We start from the raw sequence: 25721 nt of genomic DNA on the forward strand, positions 1-25721 counted from the left end.
CCACATCTGGGAGGACCTTATTTAAAGCTTATGCAGTAAGGGACTACACCACTACAGCGCAAGGGAAGGCTATTGATTTCCACCTAGGCAAGGGGACTCTGGACTTGCCTCCAAACCGGCCGTACTCTACCTGCCCTGTGATCTGGTGCCCTGGACTGTGGATGCTGAAACCAACAGTAAACAAGGTAAAGAGACTGCAATCCTGTGTCCTCGTTCTTCACTGCACCTCTCACCATTCTACCATCTACATCAGCCACCGTGACATCCCCCTTTGAACACTGGACCCGGTACCGAGTAACCCCCTTGCCCTGACGGGTCCCTCCATATCCCTTAGGGTTGAATGAACAGCTGTCCTATAGCCCCTTCCTATAATCCCCCCCCTATGTACACAAAGGTTATTATTCCCCATCATCTTATGTCTCCCAGTTATTGGTTTACATCTAGTAAATTCCTATAACCACACCTGCCTCCCAGGAATCTAGGGGGTAATAGGGACAGCTAAACAGGGATACCCGTCGTTGAGTGGGGGCGCCACACATGTGGAATTATATACTTAACAAAAAAGTGTGAAACAACTGAAATTATGTCTTATATTCTAGGTTCTTCAAAGTAGCCACCTTTTGCTTTGATGACTGCTTTGCACACTCTTGGCATTCTCTTGATGAGCTTCAAGAGGTAGTCACCGGGAATGGTTTTCACTTCACAGGTGTGCCCTGTCAGGTTTAATAAGTGGGATTTCTTGCCTTATAATGGGGTTGGGACCATCATTTGTGTTGTGCAGAAGTCTGGTGGATACACAGCTGATAGTCCTACTGAATAGACTGTTAGAATTTGTATTATGGCAAGAAAAAACAGCTAAATAAAGAAAAATGAGTGGCCATCATTACTTTAAGAAGTGAAGGTCAGTCAGTCCGAAAAATTGAGAATAGACTGTTCGCTGCTTTTTCTTGCCATAATACAAATTCTAAGTAAAGAAAAACGAGTAGCTATCATTACTTTAAGAATTGAAGGTCAGTCCGAAAAATTGGGCAAACTTTGAAAGTGTCCCCAAGTGCAGTGGCAAAAACCATCAAGCGCTACAAAGAAACTGGCTCACATGAGGACCACCCCAGGAAAGGAGGACCAAGAGTCACCTCTGCTTCTGAGGATAAGTTTATCCAAGTCACCAGCCTCAGAAATCGCAGGTTAACAGCTCAGATTAGAGACCAGGTAAATGCCACACAGAGTTCAAGAAGCAGACACATCTCTACAACAACTGTTAAGAGGAGACTTTGTGCAGCAGGCCTTCATGGTAAAATAGCTGCTAGGAAACCACTGCTAAGGACAGGCAACAAGCAGAAGAGACTTATTTGGGCTAAAGAACACAAGGAATGGACATTACACCAGTGGAAATCTGTGCTTTGGTCTGATGAGTCCAAATTAGAGATCTTTGGTTCCAACCACCGTGTCTTTGTGCGACGCAGAAAAGGTGAACGGATGGACTCTACATGCCTGGTTCCCACCGTGAAGCATGGAGGAGGAGGTGTGATCGTGTGGGGGTGCTTTGCTGGTGACACTGTTGGGGATTTATGCAAAATTGAAGGCATACTGAACCGTTGGACCATCACTTATTTTTCAACAGGACAATGACCCCAAACACACCTCCAGGCTCTGTAAGGGCTATTTAACCAAGAAGGAGAGTGATGGGGTGCTACGCCAGATGACCTGGCCTCCAGAGTCACCAGACCTGAACGCAATTTAGATGGTTTGGGGTGAGCTGAACCGCAGAGTGAAGGCAAAAGGGCCAACAAGTGCTAAGCATCTCTGGGAACTCCTTCAAGATTGTTGGAAGACCATTCCCGGTGACTACCTCTTGAAGCTCATCAAGAGAATGCCAAGAGTGTGCAAAGCAGTCATCAAAGCAAAAGGTGGCTACTTTGAAGAACCTAGAATATGATATAATTTCAGTTGATTCGCACTTTTTTGTTAAGTATATAATTCCACGTGTTAATTTATAGTTTTGATGCCTTCAGTGTGAATGTACAATTTTCATAGTAATGAAAATACAGAAAAATCTTTAAATGAGAAGGTGTGTCCAAACTTTTGGTCTGTACTGTACATACCCCATATGTGAGTTGGTTCTGTTTACAAATTGTCTCATCATAATGTCATTTGTCTCTGAAATGCAGGGACATTTAGAGACAGTTAAATAGGGATAGCCACCGTCGAGTGGGGGCGCTATTTACGCAGGTTCTCCTAGGGTGCCAACCTCCATGTTAGGTAGGAGCTGAGGCACATAGTCCCCCTACCACTGTTGGTGTTCTAATGGAGAACATGACAGCAATATAGGAAGAATAACTGTCTGTTCTATTTTAGTGCTTTGCCCATATCCTATGTTTGGTATTTGTATTTTGAAACATGTACGCATATGTGCAGCACAATAGGTATCGGGCCTTATTGGTCTAATACCCACCAGGGGCTATACACCCTTTGAAAATCAGATAATGAGCATAATAAGCAATTGATCCGATATGGAACTCAGGTTCATCCGGGGTGAGCGGTTGCGTGTCACCATGGGAGTTTCTTGCGTTCCACAGTCCAGATGTGTGCTCCAAATACCGGAAGTGCGTTCCAAGGATGGGAAGCGCGTCACACGCCATGGGCGGAGTTTTCTTGATGCGCCCCCTAGGTCTCCGTTATAAATGATAGAGGCTTTGTTTCCACCTCACCCTCCCTTGTGAGAGATCATGACAGTCAGAACCTCTCCGACATTGGGTGAGATCTAACCATTTTAATATGCATATAATCATGATGCTGTTCTATACAAGCCAGTATCTAAGCTAAACCTGATATAATTTCCAATGTTACCTTACGATAATAATGATCATAGGGGATGCTTATTTTTTGGATGAGGAAGCATGATCCCATTTATTCATTTTCTCGTGTTTGTGGTATTCATTGGCTAACAGGCCTCATTAATATGCTGCTAAGTGTACTGACAGTGTTTCGCTATATAGCATGATTGATGGGTAACTGTCGACAGATAATTGCCTGGACATGTGTGTTGACTATACTGGAGGCTGGAGGCTGCTTTATCGGATGGCACTATCACTAAGAAAGAGAAGAATTATATCTTTATCAAGAAACCTGTAGTGCCAACCTTTTACTTAGTACCCAAGATACACAAGAGCCTTATTTGTCCACCCGGTAGACCTATAGTCTCGGGGATTGGCGGCCTTGGAGAGAGAGCCTGCACATATTTAGATTTTTACTTACAACCACTGGTACAGAGGTTACCATTGTATCTGAGAGATTCTACTCATTTAATTCAAAAAGTCAAAAATTTAAAATTAACTGCAGATGCTCCATTGGTGACAGTAGACGTTTAGTCACGGTACACCAATATTGCTCATCAGCACGGCCTGATGGTTGTACAACAATTTCTTGAATCAGAAAGTGGACACACTCTAGCACATAACAATGTTCTTCTCAGGGTATAGCTCCACGTTCAGGATTGCATCAGGATTTGGTCAGGATTTTCCATCAGTATTTGTAAGCCAAAACCAGGAGTGGAACAATCAGACGAAAAGTATAATCGAAACATATGCTCCACTTCTGTATTTATCACCCACTCCTGGTTTTGGCTTACAAATACTGATGGAAAATCCTGACCAAATCCTGATGCAATCCTGAACGTGGAGCTATACCCTCAATCTACTTCAGTTTGTGTTGGTTCACAATTATTTTATTTTTGATAATAATTTCTACAAACAGGCAGGGCCGGACTGGCCATCGGGCAGTTCTGGCATTTGCAAGAGGGGCCATCACCTGCCGTGGGCCGCTCCCTCTGCAGGAGCCTCTTTGATGTGGTGACAGGACAGAAGCCCCTCATGAGCAGGAGAAGGAGGTGTGTGTTATGACCCCAATGGCGAGGGTCTCAGAGGAATAAGTAAGTCTGCGACGTACAAAAATCCAGCTCATAGGGCAGTGGTAACTGGGTTGACCATAAAACTACTCCTAACGCCAACACTAGAAGTAGCCGGGGAACATGCCTACGTTGGTCGCTAGATGTCTCGCGCCAGCCGGAGGACTAACTACCCCTAGAAGAGGAAAACAAAGACCTCTCTTGCCTCCAGAGAATAGACCCCAAAAGTCGGATACAAGCCCCCCACAAATAATAACGGTGAGGTAAGAGGAAATGACAAACACAGAGATGAACTAGGTTTAGCAAAGAGAGGCCCACTTACTAATAGCAGAATGTAGTAAGATAACTTATATGGTCAACAAAAACCCTAACAAAATTCCACACTGGAGATACAAGAACCCCCGAACCGTCTAACGGCCCGGGGGGAGAACTCCAGCCTCCCTAGAGCTTCCAGCAAGGTTAGGATACAGATTATGTACAAGCTGGACAAAAATGCAAACAAAAACAAATAGCAAAAAGCAAGAAAGCAGACTTAGCTTAATTTAGCAGGAACCAGGATCAGTAGACAAGAGCACAACAGATTAGCTCTGATTACAACGTTGCCAGGCATTGAACTGAAGGTCCAGGGAGCTTATATAGCAACATCCCTGACCTAATGACCCAGGTGAGCATACAAGGGATGAATGACATACCCAGAGTCAAATCACTAGTAACCGCTAGAGGGAGCCAAAAGGTAAATTCACAACAGTACCCCCCCCTTAGTGAGGGGTCACCGAACCCTCACCAAGACCACCAGGGCGATCAGGATGAGCGGCGTGAAAGGCACGAACTAAATCGGCCGCATGCACATCAGAGGTGACCACCCAGGAATTATCCTCCTGACCATAGCCCTTCCACTTGACCAGGTACTGAAGCCTCCGCCTGGAGAGACGAGAATCTAAGATCTTCTCCACCACATACTCCAACTCGCCCTCAACCAACACCGGAGCAGGAGGCTCAGCAGAAGGAACCACAGGCACAACGTACCGCCGCAACAAGGACCTATGAAATACGTTGTGAATGGCAAACGACACCGGAAGATCCAGGCGAAAGGATACAGGATTAATGATTTCCAATATCTTGTAAGGACCAATGAAGCGAGGCTTAAATTTGGGAGAGGAGACCTTCATAGGAACAAATCGAGAAGACAGCCATACCAAATCCCCAACGCGAAGTCGGGGACCCACACCGCGGCGGCGGTTGGCAAAACGCTGAGCCTTCTCCTGTGACAACTTCAAGTTGTCCACCACATGACTCCAGATCCGCTGCAACCTATCCACCACGGAATCCACCCCAGGACAGTCAGAAGGCTCCACATGTCCCGAGGAAAAACGAGGATGGAAACCAGAGTTGCAGAAAAATGGCGAAACCAAGGTGGCGGAACTAGCCCGATTATTAAGGGCAAATTCAGCCAACGGCAAGAAGGTCACCCAATCATCCTGATCAGAAGAGACAAAACACCTCAAATAAGCCTCCAGAGTCTGATTAGTTCGCTCCGTTTGTCCGTTAGTCTGGGGATGGAAAGCGGACGAAAACGACAAATCAATGCCCATCCTACCACAAAAGGATCGCCAGAACCTGGAAACAAACTGGGATCCTCTGTCCGACACAATATTCTCAGGAATGCCGTGCAAACGAACCACGTTCTGGAAGAACACAGGAACCAGATCAGAAGAGGAAGGCAGCTTAGGCAAAGGAACCAGATGGACCATCTTGGAGAAACGATCACATATCACCCAGATGACAGACATGCCCTGAGACACCGGAAGATCCGAAATGAAATCCATAGAGATGTGTGTCCAAGGTCTCTTCGGGACAGGCAAGGGCAAGAGCAACCCGCTGGCACGAGAGCAACAAGGCTTAGCTCGGGCACAAGTACCACAGGACTGCACAAATGACCGCACATCCCCTGACAAGGAAGGCCACCAAAAGGACCTGGCCACCAGATCTCTGGTGCCAAAAATTCCCGGGTGCCCTGCCAACACCGAGGAATGAACCTCGGAAATGACTCTGCTGGTCCATCTAGCAGGCACAAACAATCTGTCAGGTGGACAAGAGTCAGGCCTACCAGCCTGAAATCTCTGCAACACACGTCGCAGATCTGGAGAAATAGCAGACACGATAACTCCTTCCTTAAGAATACCCACAGGTTCAGCGACTCCAGGAGCATCAGGCACAAAGCTCCTAGACAGAGCATCGGCCTTCACATTCTTAGAACCTGGTAAATACGAGACCACAAAGTCAAAACGGGAGAAAAACAATGACCAGCGGGCCTGGCAAACTGTTATGACCCCAATGGCGAGGGTCTCAGAGGAATAAGTAAGTCTGCGACGTACAAAAATCCAGCTCATAGGGCAGTGGTAAATGGGTTGACCATAAAACTACTCCTAACGCCAACACTAGAAGTAGCCGGGGAACATGCCTACGTTGGTCGCTAGATGTCTCGCGCCAGCCGGAGGACTAACTACCCCTAGAAGAGGAAAACAAAGACCTCTCTTGCCTCCAGAGAATAGACCCCAAAAGTCGGATACAAGCCCCCCACAAATAATAACGGTGAGGTAAGAGGAAATGACAAACACAGAGATGAACTAGGTTTAGCAAAGAGAGGCCCACTTACTAATAGCAGAATGTAGTAAGATAACTTATATGGTCAACAAAAACCCTAACAAAATTCCACACTGGAGATACAAGAACCCCCGAACCGTCTAACGGCCCGGGGGGAGAACTCCAGCCTCCCTAGAGCTTCCAGCAAGGTTAGGATACAGATTATGTACAAGCTGGACAAAAATGCAAACAAAAACAAATAGCAAAAAGCAAGAAAGCAGACTTAGCTTAATTTAGCAGGAACCAGGATCAGTAGACAAGAGCACAACAGATTAGCTCTGATTACAACGTTGCCAGGCATTGAACTGAAGGTCCAGGGAGCTTATATAGCAACACCCCTGACCTAACGACCCAGGTGAGCATACAAGGGATGAATGACATACCCAGAGTCAAATCACTAGTAACCACTAGAGGGAGCCAAAAGGTAAATTCACAACAGGTGTGGCCTCAACTGCTCTTTTCATGCAAACATCAGCAGGGACAGGAGTCAGCAGTCAGGAGGAAGAGTGGAGGTAAGCTGGGCTGGGGGCAGGGAGGCATTTATCCCCGAGCTATATCCCAGCTCCTGCTCATGGCCGGGGATAATTTACATACCTCTCCTAGAGGCCGCACCAGGCACAGCTGCTGTCTGTAGCACCCAGCCAATGAAATCAAGCAGGGGAGCTACAGAAACCAATGGGAGGTGGTGGGCAGGGCTAGTGCTGTGAGGAGAACAAGATGATGGAAGATTACAGCGCAGAGCTGAGAGCTCCTCCAATAGCAGCTGCAGCGTTCCCTCCTCTGCTGTATCAGTGCTGGAGGATGCAGGGCTGAGGGTGAGAGGATCAGTGCTGGAGAATGCAGGGCTGAGAGGATCAGTGCTGGAGGAGGCAGGGCTGAGGGTGAGAGGATCAGTGCTGGAGGAGGCAGGGCTGAGAGGATCAGTGCTGGAGGAGGCAGGGCTGAGGGTGAGAGGATCAGTGCTGGAGGAGGCAGGGCTGAGGGTGAGAGGATCAGTGCTGGAGAATGCAGGGCTGAGAGGATCAGTGCTGGAGGAGGCAGGGCTGAGGGTGAGAGGATCAGTGCTGGAGGAGGTAGGGCTGAGAGTGAGAGGATCAGTGCTGGAGGATGCAGGGCTGAGGGTGAGAGGATCAGTGCTGGAGGATGCAGGGCTGAGGGTGAGAGAATCAGTGCTGGATGATGCAGGGCTGAGGGTGAGAGGATCAGTGCTGGAGGATGCAGGGCTGAGGGCCAGAGGATCAGTGCTGGAGGATGCAGGGCTGAGGGTGAGAAGATCAGTGCTAGAGGATGCAGGGCTGAAGGTGAGAGGATCAGTGCTGGAGGATGCAGGGCTGAGGGTGAGAGGATCAGTGCTGGAGGATGCAGGGCTGAGGGTGAGAGGATCAGTGCTGGAGGATGCAGGGCTGAGAGTGAGAGGATCAGTGCTGGAGGATGCAGGGCTGAGGGTGAGAGGATCAGTGCTGGAGGATGCAGGGCTGAGGGCCAGAGGATCAGTGCTGGAGGATGCAGGGCTGAGAGTGAGGATCAGTGCTGGAGGATGCAGGGCTGAGGGTGAGAAGATCAGTGCTAGAGGATGCAGGGCTGAAGGTGAGAGGATCAGTGCTGGAGGATGCAGGGCTGAGGGTGAGAGGATCAGTGATGGAGGATGCAGGGCTGAGGGTGAGAGGATCAGTGCTGGAGGATGCAGGGCTGAGAGTGAGAGGATCAGTGCTGGAGGATGCAGGGCTGAGGGTGAGAGGATCAGTGCTGGAGGATGCAGGGCTGAGGGCCAGAGGATCAGTGCTGGAGGATGCAGGGCTGAGAGTGAGGATCAGTGCTGGAGGATGCAGGGCTGAGGGTGAGAAGGTCAGTGCTAGAGGATGCAGGGCTGAAGGTGAGAGGATCAGTGCTGGAGGATGCAGGGCTGAGGGTGAGAGGATCTGTGCTGGAGGAGGCAGGGCTGAGGGTGAGAGGAAGTGCTGGAGGATGCAGGGCTGAGAGTGAGAGGATCAGTGCTGGAGGATGCAGGGCTGAGAGTGAGAGGATCAGTGCTGGAGGAGGCAGGTCTGAGAGTGAGAGGATCAGTGCTGGAGGAGGCAGGGCTGAGAGCTAGAGGGTCAGTGTTGGAGGATGCAGGGCTGAGGTTGAGGGGATCAGTGCTGGAGGATGCAGGGCTGAGAGTGAGAGGATCAGTGCTGGAGGATGCAGGGCTGAGGGTGCGAGGAGGGCTCAGGCCTATGTGTGCAACCACTAGCAATGGAGTTGAAATCCCCTGCTCCTAGAAAGTAATGTCACATGAAGAAATCCAGCTGCCTGCAGAAAGGAGTGAGTGTATATGTATATGCTCAATGTGTAAAGTGTGTATATGTGCAAGTTATGTGTCTGTAGTTTGTGTATGTGTATATATATATGTACTATCTTTAAATGTATATATGTACTGTGTGTATATATCTATATATATATATACTGTATATGCACCTTATGTGTCTGTATATGTACTATGTACTGTATGTGAATGTGTGTGTATATATATATATATATATATATATATATATATATATATATATATATATATACATGCACTGTATATGTGTGTATGTACTGTAATGCTGCAGAATCACGACCCCCCCAGGCTGCCCACCCTTTATTTCTGTAACTTGCATTTTACTGCCCTGTGTTGCAGTTTTGTGGAAACAAGTCTATTTTTAAAGGGAACTTGTCTCCAGTGTTTGAGTCTTTCAACAAATTCTGCCACCTTTATCACCTCTGTGCTGCATTACACTGACATGTATATTGACTCCTGACCCCTGTTTACCCCCATACAAAACATTTTATTTGCTCTGCCGCTGTATTTAAAGTGAGGCTGGTCGGGCGTCATCTCTGTTGTATGCTGCTGACCTGTACTTAGACTATCTACCGTGTTTCCCCGAATATAAGCCAGTGTCTTATATTCTTTTTACCCCCAAAAGTCCCACTATGGCTTATTTTCGGGGTATGGCTTATATTAGCCAAAATAAAGGCGACTTTTTTTTTTAACCAAAAAGTAGCTGTGCCATATAGTGCTCTGCACCGTTCATTATTGCCCCATAGCTGTGCCATATAGTGCTCTGCACCATTATTGCCCCATAGCTGTGCCATACAGTGCTTTGCACCGTCCATTATTGCCCCATAGCTGTGCCATATAGTGCTCTGCACCATTATTGCCCCATAGCTGTGCCATACAGTGCTCTGCACCATTATTGCCCCATAGCTGTGCCATATAGTGCTCTGCACCGTCCATTATTGCCCCATAGCTGTGCCATACAGTGCTCTGCACCATTATTGCCCCATAGCTGTGCCATATAGTGCTCTGCACCGTCCATTATTGCCCCATAGCTGTGCCATATAGTGCTCTGCACCGTCCATTATTGCCCCATAGCTGTGCCATACAGTGCTCTGCACCGTCCATTATTGCCCCATAGCTGTGCCATATAGTGCTCTGCACCGTCCATTATTGCCCCATAGCTGTGCCATATAGTGCTCTGCACCATTATTGCCCCATAGCTGTGCCATATAGTGCTCTGCACCGTCCATTATTGCCCCATAGCTGTGCTGCTGCTGCTGCAATAAAAATAATAAAACACATACTCACCTCTCTTGCTTGCAGCTCCTCGGCGCCATCTTCCCGGCGTCTCTCCGCACTGACTGATCAGGCAGAGGGCGGCGCGCACACTATATGCATCATCGCGCCCTCTGACCTGCACAGTCAGTGAGGAGAGATGCCGGGAAGATGGCGCGACGCCCGGCGTGTGGAACGCGGACAGGTGAATATGTCATACTTACCTGCTCCCGGCGTCCCGCTCCTTCCCCCGGACAGCTGGTCTTCGGTGCCGCAGCCTCTTCCTCTGTCAGCGGTCACCGGCACCGCTGATTAGAGAAATGAATTATGCGGCTCCGCCCCTATGGGAGGTGGAGCAGCCTATTCATTTCTCTAATGAGCGGTCCCACGTGACTGCTGAACAGGGGAAGAGGCTGCGGCACCCGGAGACCGTAGGACGGGGAGGGGGAGCGTCAGGATCGCCGGGACTAGGTAAGTATGCCTCAGCGCCCTCTCCCCCTCACCCGCACACAGAAAGTTAACCCTGCACTCGGGGCCACTAGAGAGAGGACAGAGGGGACCGAGGCAGTCAAAAGGTACCATGGCTTATATTTTCCACGTGTTTCCCACTACGGCTTATTTTCGGGGTATGGCTTATATTAGCCGCCCCTTCTCTACCCCCCACTACGGCTTATTATTGGGGGTGGCTTATTTTCGGGGAAACACGGTAGAGAGCAAGATTACAGAAGTTACAAGAAGTGGGCCTGTGTTCTTAAAAATGCTAGGGCTGAATTTAAGTCCCAGTCCGGCCCTGCAAACAGGTATCGGGTACGGCAATGGGGGCACGTTGTGCCCCCTCCTTTGCCAACCTCTTTATGCGTGTACCCGTCGCCGGAGTTTCAGTCAAACATTTCAATTTGGCTTAGATTCATTTATATTTTTTTCATTTGGACTGATACTAAGGAATTCTGTGAGGATTTCATACAGTCACTCAACAGGAATCCTTTTAATATTTTTCTTACGTTCAATATTTCACCCCTCACTGATGATTTTTTGGACCTTAGGATTTCTCTCCAAGGCGGCAAACTCAGTACGGACCTTTATTGCAAGGCAACAGCCTCTAATGGACTGCTGGATTTTAATAGCTTCCATCCACAGCATTTAAAAGGAGGAATACCACTCGGACAATTTTACAGACCTCGACGCAACTGTACCAGACAAGTGGACTGCCGTTCTCAGGCTAGAATTCATATAGATTGGTTTCGAGCCAGAAATTATCCCAGATCGGTTATCACACGGGCTTACCAAAAAGCTGATGCTACTTCCAGAGATACGTTATTGGACTCTACACCTAAAGAACCGGACACTTGTGTAAGATTCATCATGACCTTTCACAACCAGTGGACTAATGTGACCAGCCTTTTTTTTTATAAACATTGGGACATTTTAAAAACAGATCCTAAAATTGTTGATCTCTTACCCACTAGACCGGCTATAACAGCTAGACGAGCCCCTGACCTCCGTGACTCTCTATCTAGAAGTCACTTTATTAGACCCACGGTAAGGATAGGATCAGGTACACATCTTAAAGGCACTTACCCTTGTGGAGATTGTAATGTATGTGGAGTCATGTTACGGGTTCTCAGTTCACTAATCCTTTGGATTCCTCAGTACACACCCTTAGGGACTATATTAACTGTAAATCGAGTAATCTTGTTTACGCTCTTGTGTGCACCTGCCCTAAAGCATATATTGGTCAGACTTCACAGGAACTACGCAGACGCACACAACAGCATATTTCGAATATTAATCTAGCTAAACAGGATCAGGCCAAGGGTAAAAACTTGTCTACAGTGGCAAATCATTTTTTGCAAGTACACTCTAGCAGCATGTATGGCTTGTGGGTTGTTGGTTTACAAAAATGACCCAACAATATCCGCAAGTCAGATAGACAAGGGGAATTATTAAGATTAGAGTCTAGATGGATCTATAAGCTCAATACAGTGGCCCCTCATGGCATCAATGAAGACTTGCTATATACAGGATTCTTGATGCCATGAACATCTGGGCCGTGTTTGGCCCCTTTTATATAGTCTCATCTGGGGGCCTTTCAGCCAGGCCACCTCAATATTGAATAGGGTAGCTTTTTTTACTTTATTTTTATTATTATCATTTATTATTCAATTTTTTATTTATATATATTTTTTTCATTTTCTTGCATTTTTTTGTGGTCCGAAGTGATAGTAATGTTTGGTTTTGGGTATCAGACATTGTGGTCTCCTTCCTAGTCCTACAATAATAATTATGTACCATTTAGGCTGTGTTCACACGTTGCAGATTATTCGCGTTTTTTTCGCGTTTTTTTCCCTATAAAAACGCTATAAAACCGCAAATAATCTGCTTATATTATGCATCCTATCATTTTTAATGAATTCTGCACTTTTTGTACACATGATGCGTTTTTTTCCGCGGTAAAAACGCATCGCGGTAAAAAACGCAGCATGTTCATTAATTTTGCGTTTTTTTTGCGGATTTCCCACTTAAAATGCATTGGAAAGTGTCCGGAAAAAACAGCGGCAAAAACGCGGCAAAATCGCGGCAAAAACGCACGCGGTTTTCTTGCGGATTTCTTGCAGAAAATGTCCGGAATTCTCCAGAATTTTCTGCAAGAAATCCTGAACGTGTGCACATAGCCTTAGACTTCATTAGTGTATTGATAAGAGAGGATCTATCTCTGTATGAGGAGCATTTTTGCAAGTGCTTAGTGCACTAGTGCTCCTCTGTGTATAAGTGATAATTCTAAGGTACTAGCCATTTGTTAAAGCACTTCTCCGAAGGCTGGGGCGAATTTGGGCTGACATAGATGCATCCTTGGAAATGCTGATGTGTCATATACATAGACCTTAATGATAAGGTTGATAGATTTTCTTCCTCACACCTTTTGCGCAGACGCGATCATGCTCATTCCGCGCTTTGGAACGCAAGGAGACACGCACGCCGACATACAGAGTGCTTCCTGTATTAAGGTATCATGGATTTGTTCCCTGACCGCCAAACACAGGTGTTGGCGATGCCGGCAACAATAGTAAGTGCACTTACTATCCTATATATAGCAGACCAGCAGTGTATGTTCTATCTTCCCCTGACGAAGCTACACATGGTAGCGATACGTGTAGGGATGGTCCTCATGACTATATATTGAAGCACCTGGCAAGTATATTGTTTGCTTATATGCATGCTTAGCTTAGATTATAGAGTGGGTGATGTGAAGTGCCATCTCAATGCAGATCATTTTTTCACTCAGCTTGGTGTTATCTAGGCACTGGATAAATTGATATATATATGTATAATTCATTAGGCTATATCTAAGCCTGACATTTTGATTATTGCATTGTTACTTTCATCACTGTGTATTTCTTCAATAGATCACCAATATTCTGAGTAATAATTATATATTTATATGCATATTAAGCCATTTTTTATTCTATTGAGCCATGTTTTGCATGTGTTTTAAATGTTTTTAAAAGTTTTATATATATGTGTGCACTTGTTGTTGCTACAATAAAAGCCTTTTTTTCACGTATGCATCAGGTGTGTGCACCACAATTGCGCCTTCTTTTTCTCTTCTTGTATTAACTCCTACATATGGGCGCAATGGTAGCATCCCTATTATTACTATTTCGTATTCATGTACAATTCTGCGGTATTCATGTACAATTCACTTTCTAATATTTGACTATACTATACACCAGTACTCATTCATTATAATTGCATTATTATGAGCATTGTATGTTATGGTATTTGATAAATAGGGATATGCCCTGCAAGCAGCCATTGTCATAAGGGTAATAATAGTGGTTTGCATAATTATATGATTGTCCCAAGGGTCTGTACATACGAGTGTTTGATCATACAGATTATATTCATCACTACACAAACTACTAGCCCTTTTCAGTTTATGGGGTCATCAGACCTGAGACCCGAATACTGTGAGTATTTTTAATTATCCCCTTCCCCTGATTTCCTGATTTCTATGTTTGCTTGGTATAGGGTTCACTTTCCTCACTGGGGTCCCCTTCCCCCTTTTTTGATTTATATATTTGATATACTTTTATGTGTACCTAATAAAGGTTAAGTTTTATATATCCATTTGCTATTCACATTGAATTTTTGTTGGATATTTTCCCAGCTTTATATAATGCAGCCCCCCCACAGAATATAATATAGCACCCTCATAGGGTATAACGCAGCCCCCCTCATATAGTATAATGCAGCCCTACCACAGAATATAATGTAGCCCCTTCAAAGTATAATGCAACTCCCTCATAAGGTATAATGCATTCCCCCATAGGGCATAATGCTTCCCCCTCATATAGTATGATGTAGCCCCCCAGAATATAATTTAGTCCCCTGAGAGAATAATGCAGCCCCCCACAAAATATAGTGTAGCCCCCTCAAAGTATAATGCAGCCCCCCTCCACCTCCATCATTGTTCTCCCCCTCCTCCACATCATTGTCCTCATCACCACCTCCATCATTGCCTTCTCACCTACCACCCCTATCATTGCCCTTTCCACCTCCATCATTGCTTTCTCCCCCACAACCCCCGTCATTGTCCATTCCACCACCTCAGTCATTGCCTCCTCCTCCACCACCACCATTGTCCTTTCCACCACAACCATCATTGCTTTCTCCCCACCACCCCATCATTGCCCATTTCAACACCTCTAACATTGCCTTCTCCCCCACCATGCCATCATTGCCCATTTCAACACCTCCATCATTACCTCCCCCACCACCCCCATCGTCCTTTCCACCACCATCAACATTGCCTTCTCCCCCACCACCCCCATCACTGCTCTCTCCATCACCCACATCATTGCCAATCTCCAATACACATCTCCAATACACATACACACAGCACCACACACACAGCACCGCACCGCACCACTCTTTCTCACACACACACACAAAGCACCGTACCGCACCGCATACACACGCACGCACGTACGCAGACAGACACACAGTACCACTCACCTCTCCGAACGTTCCCCGCAGCTGCTGCACATCGGCAGCATCTCTGTCGCCGGCAACTTTCTGTCTGAAACAGCCGCATGCTGAATGATGACATCATCCAGCCACGCTGTGTCAGGCAGGAAGCAGGACGGCTCTGCTGCCAAGCTGCAGGGATTGCTACCTGCCCGCCGATTGCCCTCAGGGTTAGCCACCCTGCAGGGGCCCACCTCTGGGCCCCCGATGCAGCCACACCGGCTTTACATGCGGGCAGTGTTAGCCTCAGCCTGCGGCTAACACTGCCAGCTATTAACCCTAGAACGCATACCTGGGGCCTCGCAGGCCTGCCAGGTTACTTGTTTTCTATTTTCTGTAAAAGTACTTTAGTTAGAATTTTGAAAATCTAGGTAATCCTCAGGTATATAGTTGTTAGTAATTTCCAGTTATTCATATATTTTTATGTTACAGACATTTCGGTATAACAACCTTTTTTTGGGACTACCCCATATTCACGCACCTGGGGCCTTTTAGGCCTGTACTAGGTTTACATGTGATACTCAGTCTTTTTGTCTGTATTGTTGCTGGGGAAGAACTTTTATGACTCTGCTATTGCTGGGAAGAGTGTGGATTCTGCATGACAGCGCTGCTATATTTGTCCAGCAAAGAAGGAAAGAAAATCGGAGCGTTTCTGTTCTACTTGTGGATAAAATGTATGCAAGGAACATTCAGCCGAAAAAATCGTCGAGGGAATATGTAAAGTTACAAATAAATATTCCTGCACCAAGTTTGCTGCAACCAAAAAATGTTTTCATAAAAAAATTGCATATAGAATGCCTATATTTGGCGTGTCCGTTTACTTACTTTTTTGTTGTTTTATGCACATAATTATGTTTTGAAATATACACATCTTAGGCTGTGTTCCCAGTAGCGCTGGGGTTCGCCAGAAGGGGATCCATAATGGATCTGACCTCCTGGTAACTCCAGGATTCCGCCAGCCTTAGCTGGGGTCACCAGGAGGTCAGATCCATTACGGATCCCCTCCTGGCAGACCCCAGCGCTAGTTGGAATGCATCCTTACCTTGCAATTGTAAAATAAATTTTTAAAAGTATTTTTATTTGAGTTATTCCGTGTTATTTGCACACAGGCCTAAAAGGCCCCAGGTGCGTGAATATGGGGTAGTCCCCAAAAAAAGGTTGTTATACCGAAATGCCTATAACATAAAAATATATGAACAACTGGAAATTACTAACAACTATATACCTGAGGAATACCTAGAGTTTCAAAATTCTAACTAAAGTAATTTTACAGAAAATAGAAAACAAGTAACCTGGCAGGCCTGCGAGGCCCCAGGTATGCGTCCGCCAGCCTTAGCTGGGGTCACCAGGAGGTCAGATCCATTACAGAATCCCATCCTGGCGGACCCCTGCGCTAGTGGGAATGCATCCTTACTTTGCAATAAACTTTGAAAAGTATTTTTATTTGAGTTATTCCATGATAATTGTAAACAGGCCTAAAAGGCCCCAGGTGCGTGAATGTGTAGATTTCTATGGGTATGCGTTCTAGGGTTAAAGTGAAGTGAATGTTCACTCCTCTCCACGCCCACGCCCATGGGGGCATTGGGACGCATGAATATTCACTTCTCTTTAGCAGCGGGGACAGGCTCCTGTCTCCAGCTTCTGCTCCGCTGGCATTGGGTGGGCCCCCTTGACTAGGGCCCCATAGCTGCTGGGTGTGCTGCTATTGGCTGGGGGCCCCTGGAGTAGTGGGGGCCCTAGGCAGCTGCTGGCCAGTATGCCAGCAGGTGTCAATGCCTGGGCCCACCGGAGAATCTTCTGGTTCTCCGGTGGGCCAGTCCTACCCTGCGTATAGATAATGTCTGAGCATTAAGGCTGTGTGCCCACGTTGCGTTTTTTTATGGGTTTCTGCCGTATTTTTTGCCGCAGCGGAAATGCATAAAAATGCTTAATAACCGCATTCCCATGCAATCCTATGGGATTCCGCTGTTGCTGTTCCCATGCTGCGGATGTTCCAGCTGCGGAATCGCATAGCGGTAAAATCCGCAGCATGTTCATTATTTCTGCAGAATCGAGGCAATTCTGCCACCATAGGAATGCATTGAAACGCTCACTTTATGCATGTGGCTATGCCCACCATGAGTAAAGTGAGCACTTCCTGTGCGGATGGTACCCGGGTCTGGTTGAGAGGAGACTCTCCTTCAAGCACTGGGATCCATATTCATGTACAAAAAAAAAAAAATTAAAACAAAAAAATAGGGATATACTTACCTTCTGATGCCCCCGGAGTCCTCCCGCCTCTCAGCGGTGCACGTGGCGGCTTCCGTTCCCAGGGATGCATTGTGCGAATCACCTGGGATGACGTCGTGGTCATCCGACCATAACGTCACAAAGATCTTTCGCACAAAGCATCCCTTGGAACGGAACGTACCGGGAGTGCCGATGAGAAGATTGGGGGCCGTCGGAAGGTGAGAATAACCATATTTTTTTTATTATGTTTAACATTCTATCTTTTACTATTGATGCTTCATAGGCAGCATCAATAGTAAAAAGTTGTTCACACTTGCCAAGCACTATGCTTGACAAGTGTGACCAACCTGTCAATCACTTTTCCAAGCGATGCTACAGATCACTTGGAAAACGCCAACATTCTGCAAGCTAAAAACGCTTGCAAAACGCATGTGAATTCCGGATGCGTTTTACCCGCGGCAGGGAGTGGCGGAAATGCTGCAGAGATTTCCGCAGCATTTCTGCAACGTGGGCACATAGCCTAATAAAAGAAGACCATGTAAGGAAAAAACGTTCAGTGTATTTTTCTTTGTTCAATATGGACTCTATCCAGTCCATCTTGAAGAGATAGGCTACCTTTGTAGTAATTAAGCTGAAAGAAGTACTACCCTGTGCCCATAAATGTAGAATACTTTTGCAGGTGTCTGCCGCCCAGATGAGTAAAATGCGGCGCTGCTGAGCAGAAAGCCTCACCAACTGATCTTGTGGGAGAATGTTGAATATGGCCCACTCCGGAGAAAGAAATACATACAACAAAGGTATTAGTGAGATGCTGCAAGACGGTATCCCAAACCTCCCGTATTTTTGGACAATCCCAGAAACAATGAAAAATATCAGCTGGAGAATGTAAACATTCGGGGCAGGGAAAATCACCTGAGGGGGACATTTTCGATTTAACCTCTGGGGAAATATATGCTCTATGGAATATCATGAGGGTCATGGTTGCGTAATCATCATACGGTAACATAGAGTTAATACGTAATGTGGCTTTCAAGAGGTCTTTTACCTGAATGTCGGTTAGTTGAGATACCCATCTCCCCGAGCCTGGTGAAGAGTCTGACCACTGTATGGAAGGTTTCAGTGACTTGTATATAAAAACTCAAAGAATGCCGTATTTTTCGGTCTATAAGACGCACCGGACCATAAGACGCACCCGACCATAAGACGCACCCCAAATTTGGGGTGAAAATTGCAGAAAATTTTTTTTTTTTATAAGATGGGGGTCCGTCTCATTGTCCGAATTTACAGTATCTTACCTGAGGGCTGGCAGTGGCAGAGCAGGGTCACAGGAGGCATGGTGTCGGCAGAGGTGCGGTGATGCGGTGGGCGATATGGCGTGCACCTGAGCAGGGTCCCTTCCTGTTTAGGTGGGCGACGCCACAGCCTGGTGTCCATGGGGGGGTTGCAGCAGTGCTGTGGTGGCGGCAGAGGTGCAGGGATGATGAGGTGCAGTGAGCGGCATGGCATGAGCAGGGTCCCTTCCAAAGGTGAGGTGACGCAGTGGCCTGGTATCCAAGGTAAGCAGCAGAGCCGGGTGACTCATGGCTTTATAGGTGGTGGCAGCCATCTTCCTGAGGCCGCGCGTGCGCAGATGAAGTGCTCTGCTTCCCGGGGCTTCAGGAAAATGGCCACGGGAGGCTGCGTGTGCCCAGATGGAGATCGCGGCGGCCATTTTCCTGAAGCTGAGTTCGCAGATTTAGATTTCGGCTTCAGGAAAATTGCCACTGCGATCTCCATCTGCACACTCGCGGCCACCCGCGGCGATTTTCCTGAAGCCCCGGGAAGCAGAGCACTCCATCTGTGCATGCACGGCCTTAGGAAGATGGCCGCCGCCACCGATAAAGCCATGATTCACCCGGCTCTGCTGCTTACCTTGGATACCGGGCCGCTGCGTCACCTCACCTGTGGAAGGGACCCCGCTCACGCCATACCGCTCACTGCGCCTCATCATCCCCGCACCTCTGCCGCTGCCACACCACTGCCAGGAAGCCTGCATTCCAACTATAAGACGCACCCCCCATTTTCCTCACTTTTTTGGGGGGAAAAAGTGTGTCTTATAGTCCGAAATATACGGTAATTCCCAGCGTGGGCTTTAATGGAGATTAAGTTTAGATGGTGCGCTCTAACGTCGTCCAGTATATCCCGCAGTACCGAGCCTACATAACGTCTAACTTGAGTAATAGTAAAGTTATCTCCCACCAGGATTGGGTATTTAAAGACAGTATCTTCCAAAGTAAGAGGACATTGATTGTCCGCCAACATGTCGTAAATCAGTCTGCATCCATTATTCCCAAGCACACAATAGATGGGAGGTGGCCTGCCCTGTAGAAAGGAGGGATTGCCTCGGAAGAGAAGAAACACCGAAATATGGGGGTCAAGTCCACTAATTTGTCTAGCATGGCGCCATCCGGAGATTACTGACTACAGTAGGGGGTTATCCATAACCTCCACTGGGACCTCGGCTTGTCGTAGGTGGAGCAGAGCAGGAAGATTAAAAGGTCTACACATCACCTCATCTATTGGAGTATTTGTGAAGCGGGTGAAGGCATGTATCCAGTCCAGGGAGTGGCGGAAGACAGACGCTATACTGTATAGACGTATGCAGCGCCCCAGAGTCCTGGTCGTTGCAGTACTGATGCTCCGCCGCTAAGGGGGGCTATGGTACGTCTGATGGCACTGAAGGAGTTCACCTGACCAGGTATCACAGACACCAATACACTTCACAGTCTGGCCTCCAGGGGGAGCTAAGGGTGCTATGTATTAGGCCACGCCTCACAATCTGGTAAAACTGGGGGTTGGATAGGAAGTGAGAGAGAAGCTGACTGGGGATTGAACACGCAACATCCTGTGGCAGGGGGTGTTGCGGGGAGAGACTCAGGGGGGTCCCTGTCAGGGGTGGGATCCTGACAGAGGCCTAGCGAACAGAGAGAACGTTACAGGACCGCGCCTGCACCTGATCGCGGCGGTACCCTAAGAAAGGACAAGAAGCAAGGTATATTGTGCTGAGTGAGAAACGAGATCAACGCAACAAGGAGAAATACCAGTAGGAGTCGTGCTGTAAGACGAGGCAACATCCTACTGAGGCGCGTAGCCGGTGGCCGGAACGCCGAGGAGGTACTAGGCTCCAAGCAGTACTTCAAACCTACGGCAGGACAGTCAGCTACAGGCGGGCTGTCTCACACAAATCACCTACGAAGACATAGGGGGCAACCAGTGGAGAGGGGCGACACTAGGGTCCCGGAAGAGCTCCGAGCCTACCCGTCATACGGGTGCGTCCTAGCCATACAATCTGGGGGACGAAGAAGAACATCATAATCGAGTTGTGAGGGAACACGAGAAACAGACACAACAGTTGTGGGGACTATCCCGTAAGCAAAGCAGGGGGGGACCACAACACACAAGCGCTAGAAGGTAGGCACAGATTTCCACCTGTGAAGGGAACTCTGGAGGTGCCATTGGACCGGCCGGACTTGCGCAGCCCGGTTAACCGTATTCCGGACTGAGGACCCTGAAGCCTTCAGTAAAGAGGTAAAGAGACTGCAACCTGGTGTCCTCGTTATTTATTGCGACCTGCACCGTACCATAACATCATCACCCCCCCACACCTTTCATTGGATGCCCCTCAGCAGGGTCACGGACCGGGTCTAGCCACCGTGACAACCCCAGAGCAGAGACTCAGAGGCCCGGTACCGGGTACCCCTCGGCCCTGCGGCAGTGGGGGCGCTGCAAACTTGGCATCACGAACAGGATCTACTTAAGCCTGAAGAGTCAGGTCATGTGTGCCTTGGAACTGTGATTTATTGTACTTGGACTGTGACTTATTGCAAAGACTGTGCATTGCCATTTGCCGCCAAAACCGCCGCCATTACAGCGCTGAGGAGAGCGCAGGAGAAGAAGAGGGGCGTGGAGTGGGCGTGGACCAGCTGAAGAGCGTGAAAGACAATGGCCGCCCAGTCTAAATATTTCTGCACCGTGAGGACGTGTCCGTCAGCAGCCGAGATCCGCCTCCTGATTCTCAATGGTGGGCGGAGACAGAGAAAACGAAACCGCCCACGAAGGAGAGAGCGGGAAAAGGACCAGGAAGAAGAAGTGAGCAACATGGAGGACGCCATGGCGAGCCACCCGGAGCCGGAGCGTGGGGTAGGAGCAGAGGACTCCCCCAGCTACCCGGAGGGGCACCGCAACCAGGCCTCCACCGCTGATATTGATTTCCTGCAGGCCGGAGTGGATGAGCTCGGCGACCAACTCCGGCGGATGCAGCTGAGCACTGAGGCCGGGTGGAAGAAGACCTTCATCGGGAGCCTCATCAGACGTCTGTTGGCAGCCTCGTCTGGTCCGGAGCAGGAAAGAAGTTCCAGCGCTCCGAAGCCAGAAAGCAAGGCCCTGCCGGAAAGCGAGATGCCGCAAATGGAGATGACAACGCTGCAGCGCAAGGCCCTGCAACCAGCGTTCCAGATCCCAGCGGGGACGAAGCAGATCGGCACCGGAGGGACCGCATCTGAAGCAGGTATGAAGAACGACCCTGCCCCGCCAGCAGAGGACCTGCTGATAGGCCCCGTCGCGGCACCCCCTCTCCCTGGGACCTATAGACTCCGGCGCCTTACACCCTGGGATTGGGCCACGGGTATGGAGCACTTCTTAAAGGCCCCGATCTCGCCGATCACCTTGCCGAGCGAGGTCTATGGGGAGCTACGGCCGCCAGAGCGAGAGTAAACCTCGATGCCATGGATATGTAAATAGTTAACTGCTTGTTTCCCTGCTTTTTGCTGCTTTAAACCCGACTAGGGTTATTCTTAAAGGGATCCCTTTGTTTACCCGGGATCCCTTCTTCTGCTTTTTGTTTTTGTTTCCTGTTTTATCATTGTTGAAAGAACTGCTGGATCATGAACACTGCATGATTACAAACTCCTTGTAAATAGTTTTCACCTTCTTAAAGGTGCCCTCTACTGGTTTTATAAAAGAAAGGACTCTTTGCGAAGAAACTGTTCCTGGAAGCAGTACCGGAGTCCTTGCTGCGTACGGACTTGCAGCTTGAGAAGTTGCACTACCTCATAGAGACTTGGTTCCTTCTTAAAGGGAACGTTCATCAATAGCACTTAAAGAATGATGATGCTTTGAAAGAGAAATAGTGATAATGCTTACATGTAAAGTTATATGTAGTCAGACAGTTGATAGTAAGAAATGTTTAATGATGTGTCAGAGAATGAGGACAGGAAGTGAACCCAGATGGGGTTAGTTAGTGAGTCCTCCTAGGAGCCATATAGAGATGGCTCAGAGATCTTGAACTGAGAGATGGATGATACGTTCTATACTGTGTATAGTAGCAGAAAGGCAGTAGGCCCAGGCAGAAAGGGGCGGTCCTGCAACAGAACGAGAGGCAGTAGGCCTGGGGCAGATAGACAGGCGGTCCTGCAGATGTAAAGATGGAAAATGAAGAAAAAGTTGATTAGCCTTATAGCGTTTTATAAGAAGGTCTTTAGTGGATTCAGTGTGTACGTCCTTAAAGGCAACGTTAAATTATTGTTCAAAAATTTGCACTTAGTAGAATACCCGGTTGGGTAAGAAAAGTTATTTATAGTATGTTATTTAAAGTATTTAACCATGTTTGTAACGTTCAAGTGTCCTCACCTCCCATAAAGGGAAGCTCTGTTCAAATTTGCTTATTGTTATTGCATTTCCAAAATTGTATGTCTTTTTGCTGACATGTATTGTTGTTTTCTTCCCAGTCCAGGAGTACTGGATTTAACCGGGGGGGAGTGCAGCGCCCCAGAGTCCTGGTCGTTGCAGTACTGATGCTCCGCCGCTAAGGGGGGCTATGGTACGTCTGATGGCACTGAAGGAGTTCACCTGACCAGGTATCACAGACACCAATACACTTCACAGTCTGGCCTCCAGGGGGAGCTAAGGGTGCTATGTATTAGGCCACTCCTCACAATCTGGTAAAACTGGGGGTTGGATAGGAAGTGAGAGAGAAGCTGACTGGGGATTGAACACGCAACATCCTGTGGCAGAGGGTGTTGCGGGGAGAGACTCAGGGGGGTCCCTGTCAGGGGTGGGATCCTGACAGAGGCCTAGCGAACAGAGAGAACGTTACGGGACCGCGCCTGCACCTGATCGCGGCGGTACCCTAAGAAAGGACAAGAAGCGAGGTATATTGTGCTGAGTGAGAAACGAGATCAACGCAACAAGGAGAAACACCAGTAGGAGTCGTGCTGTAAGACGAGGCAACATCCTACTGAGGCGCGTAGCCGGTGGCCGGAACGCCGAGGAGGTACTAGGCTCCAAGCAGTACTTCAAACCTACGGCAGGACAGTCAGCTATAGGCGGGCTGTCTCACACAAATCACCTACGAAGACATAGGGGGCAACCAGTGGAGAGGGGCGACACTAGGGTCCCGGAAGAGCTCCGAGCCTCCCCGTCATACGGGTGCGTCCTAGCCATACAATCTGGGGGACGAAGAAGAACATAATAATCGAGTTGTGAGGGAACACGAGAAACAGACACAACAGTTGTGGGGACTATCCCGTAAGCACAGCAGGGGAGGACCACAACACACAAGCGCTAGAAGGTAGGCACAGATTTCCACCTGTGAAGGGAACTCTGGAGGTGCCATTGGACCGGCCGGACTTACGCAGCCCGGTTAACCGTATTCCGGACTGAGGACCCTGAAGCCTTCAGTAAAGAGATAAAGAGACTGCAACCTGGTGTCCTCGTTATTTATTGCGACCTGCACCGTACCATAACATCATCACCCCTCCACACCTTTCATTGGGCGCCCCTCAGCAGGGTCACAGACCGGGTCTAGCCACCGTGACAACCCCAGAGCAGAGACTCAGAGGCCCGGTACCGGGTACCCCTCGGCCCTGCGACAGTGGGGGCGCTGCACGTATATTAGGGAAATTAAGGTCACCTAAGGATTTAGTTTGTTGCGGCCTAAAAATACTAATTCTAGAGCCCCAATTTGAGCCCCAAATAAATTGATGGAAAACTTTTGTCAAAAGCCTGTCATCAGTTTTAGATAGTAGAACCAGTAGTGTCTGTAAGAGAAAAAGTATTTAAGGAAAAGAGATCATTTTAATCAGAATGGCCTTGCCCGTAAAGGACAGTTTAAGGGATTTCCCGGATTGTATTTCCTGTATAACCGCAGAAATGAGGGGTCGAACATTCAGTTTATAAATATCATGGGGGTTTGAGGGTAGGTAGACTCCAAGATAACGCAGGGAGTACCTCCTCCACTGAAGGGGGAAAGGGAACGGCCATCATTTCTGAGCAGTTTTGAAGATAGCCAAAGCATGAGATTTATTATAATTTATGCAAAATCCTCAAACTGCTCCAAACTTGTTGAAGGCATCCATTATAGAAGGAATGGATTCCTTAGGATTGGCTATCATTAGTAAAATATCATCAGCAAATGCCAATGTTTTAAGTGTATGGTGGCCGACCTCAATACCCTCAAAGGAAGGGATCATCTCCAGGTATCTTCATGTTTTTTTTTTTTATTAGGGAGGGGGGAGTAAGCTGCTGCCAGACACCCCAGATGGACGCTTATTTCTGGACCCTACAGACTGCCGTACATATAAGATAGCTGGTCCTGAAAATCTCCGACTGTTCTCTAGTGTATAGGGGTCTTTACTCACTAGACAGATTGTTGGCAGCCACCCTTGTAACTGTACGACCCTAGGGTGGTCTTTGGTTTGGATAGGTTTCAAGGTGAAAATATGGGTCTCAGATTCTTAAAGTGGTTGTCCTGTGCTGAAAATATTGTGATTGTCTGCTACCGTCAAGTGACTTCAAGAGTACACCGTGAAAGAATCATCCATCGACATGCCCTCCGGAGTGACCTGCGCTGTGTACACAGAGGGTGGCAAAACTTGTTTATTTGTATTTGTCTCTGTTTGTTTTGAAAGCATCCATTCATAGAAAAAAAAATGTTTCCAGCTCCTTTAAGTATCAGGCTATGTCCTGTAATCATCCGTTAGAACGGATCCAGCAGAAATTCTTCGACAAAAAAACGGATCCGGCTGAAATCAGTTTTCATTCTGTCTGCACAACTTTTTTGCTGACGGATTTCTGCTGGATCCATTCTAACGGATGACTACTGGACATGTGAACATGGTCTTAGACAAGACTCCTCTAATGCTGCACCTATCATCTATTTTATCAATAGAAACCTTTCTCCAACTAGTTTTTTTTCTGCAATGGTGCTATGTAGGGATCGTTCCTCAGGATTTTGCCTTTCATGATATAAGGGGGATGATATGTCATGTCTATTCATGGACAACAAATGAGCATTAGGGGCTT

At 47.8% G+C, this 25721-nt stretch overlaps 1 long non-coding RNA gene across 1 annotated transcript in view; it reads left to right on the forward strand.

Moving 5' to 3' along the window:
- The window catches only part of LOC143777021 (uncharacterized), a 153685-nt gene that overhangs the window by 52302 nt on the left and 75662 nt on the right, over positions 1 to 25721 (forward strand). The window lies entirely within an intron of this gene.

Source organism: Ranitomeya variabilis, chromosome 1 (genome assembly GCF_051348905.1).
Source record: "Ranitomeya variabilis isolate aRanVar5 chromosome 1, aRanVar5.hap1, whole genome shotgun sequence".
NCBI classification, from domain to species: domain Eukaryota; kingdom Metazoa; phylum Chordata; class Amphibia; order Anura; family Dendrobatidae; genus Ranitomeya; species Ranitomeya variabilis.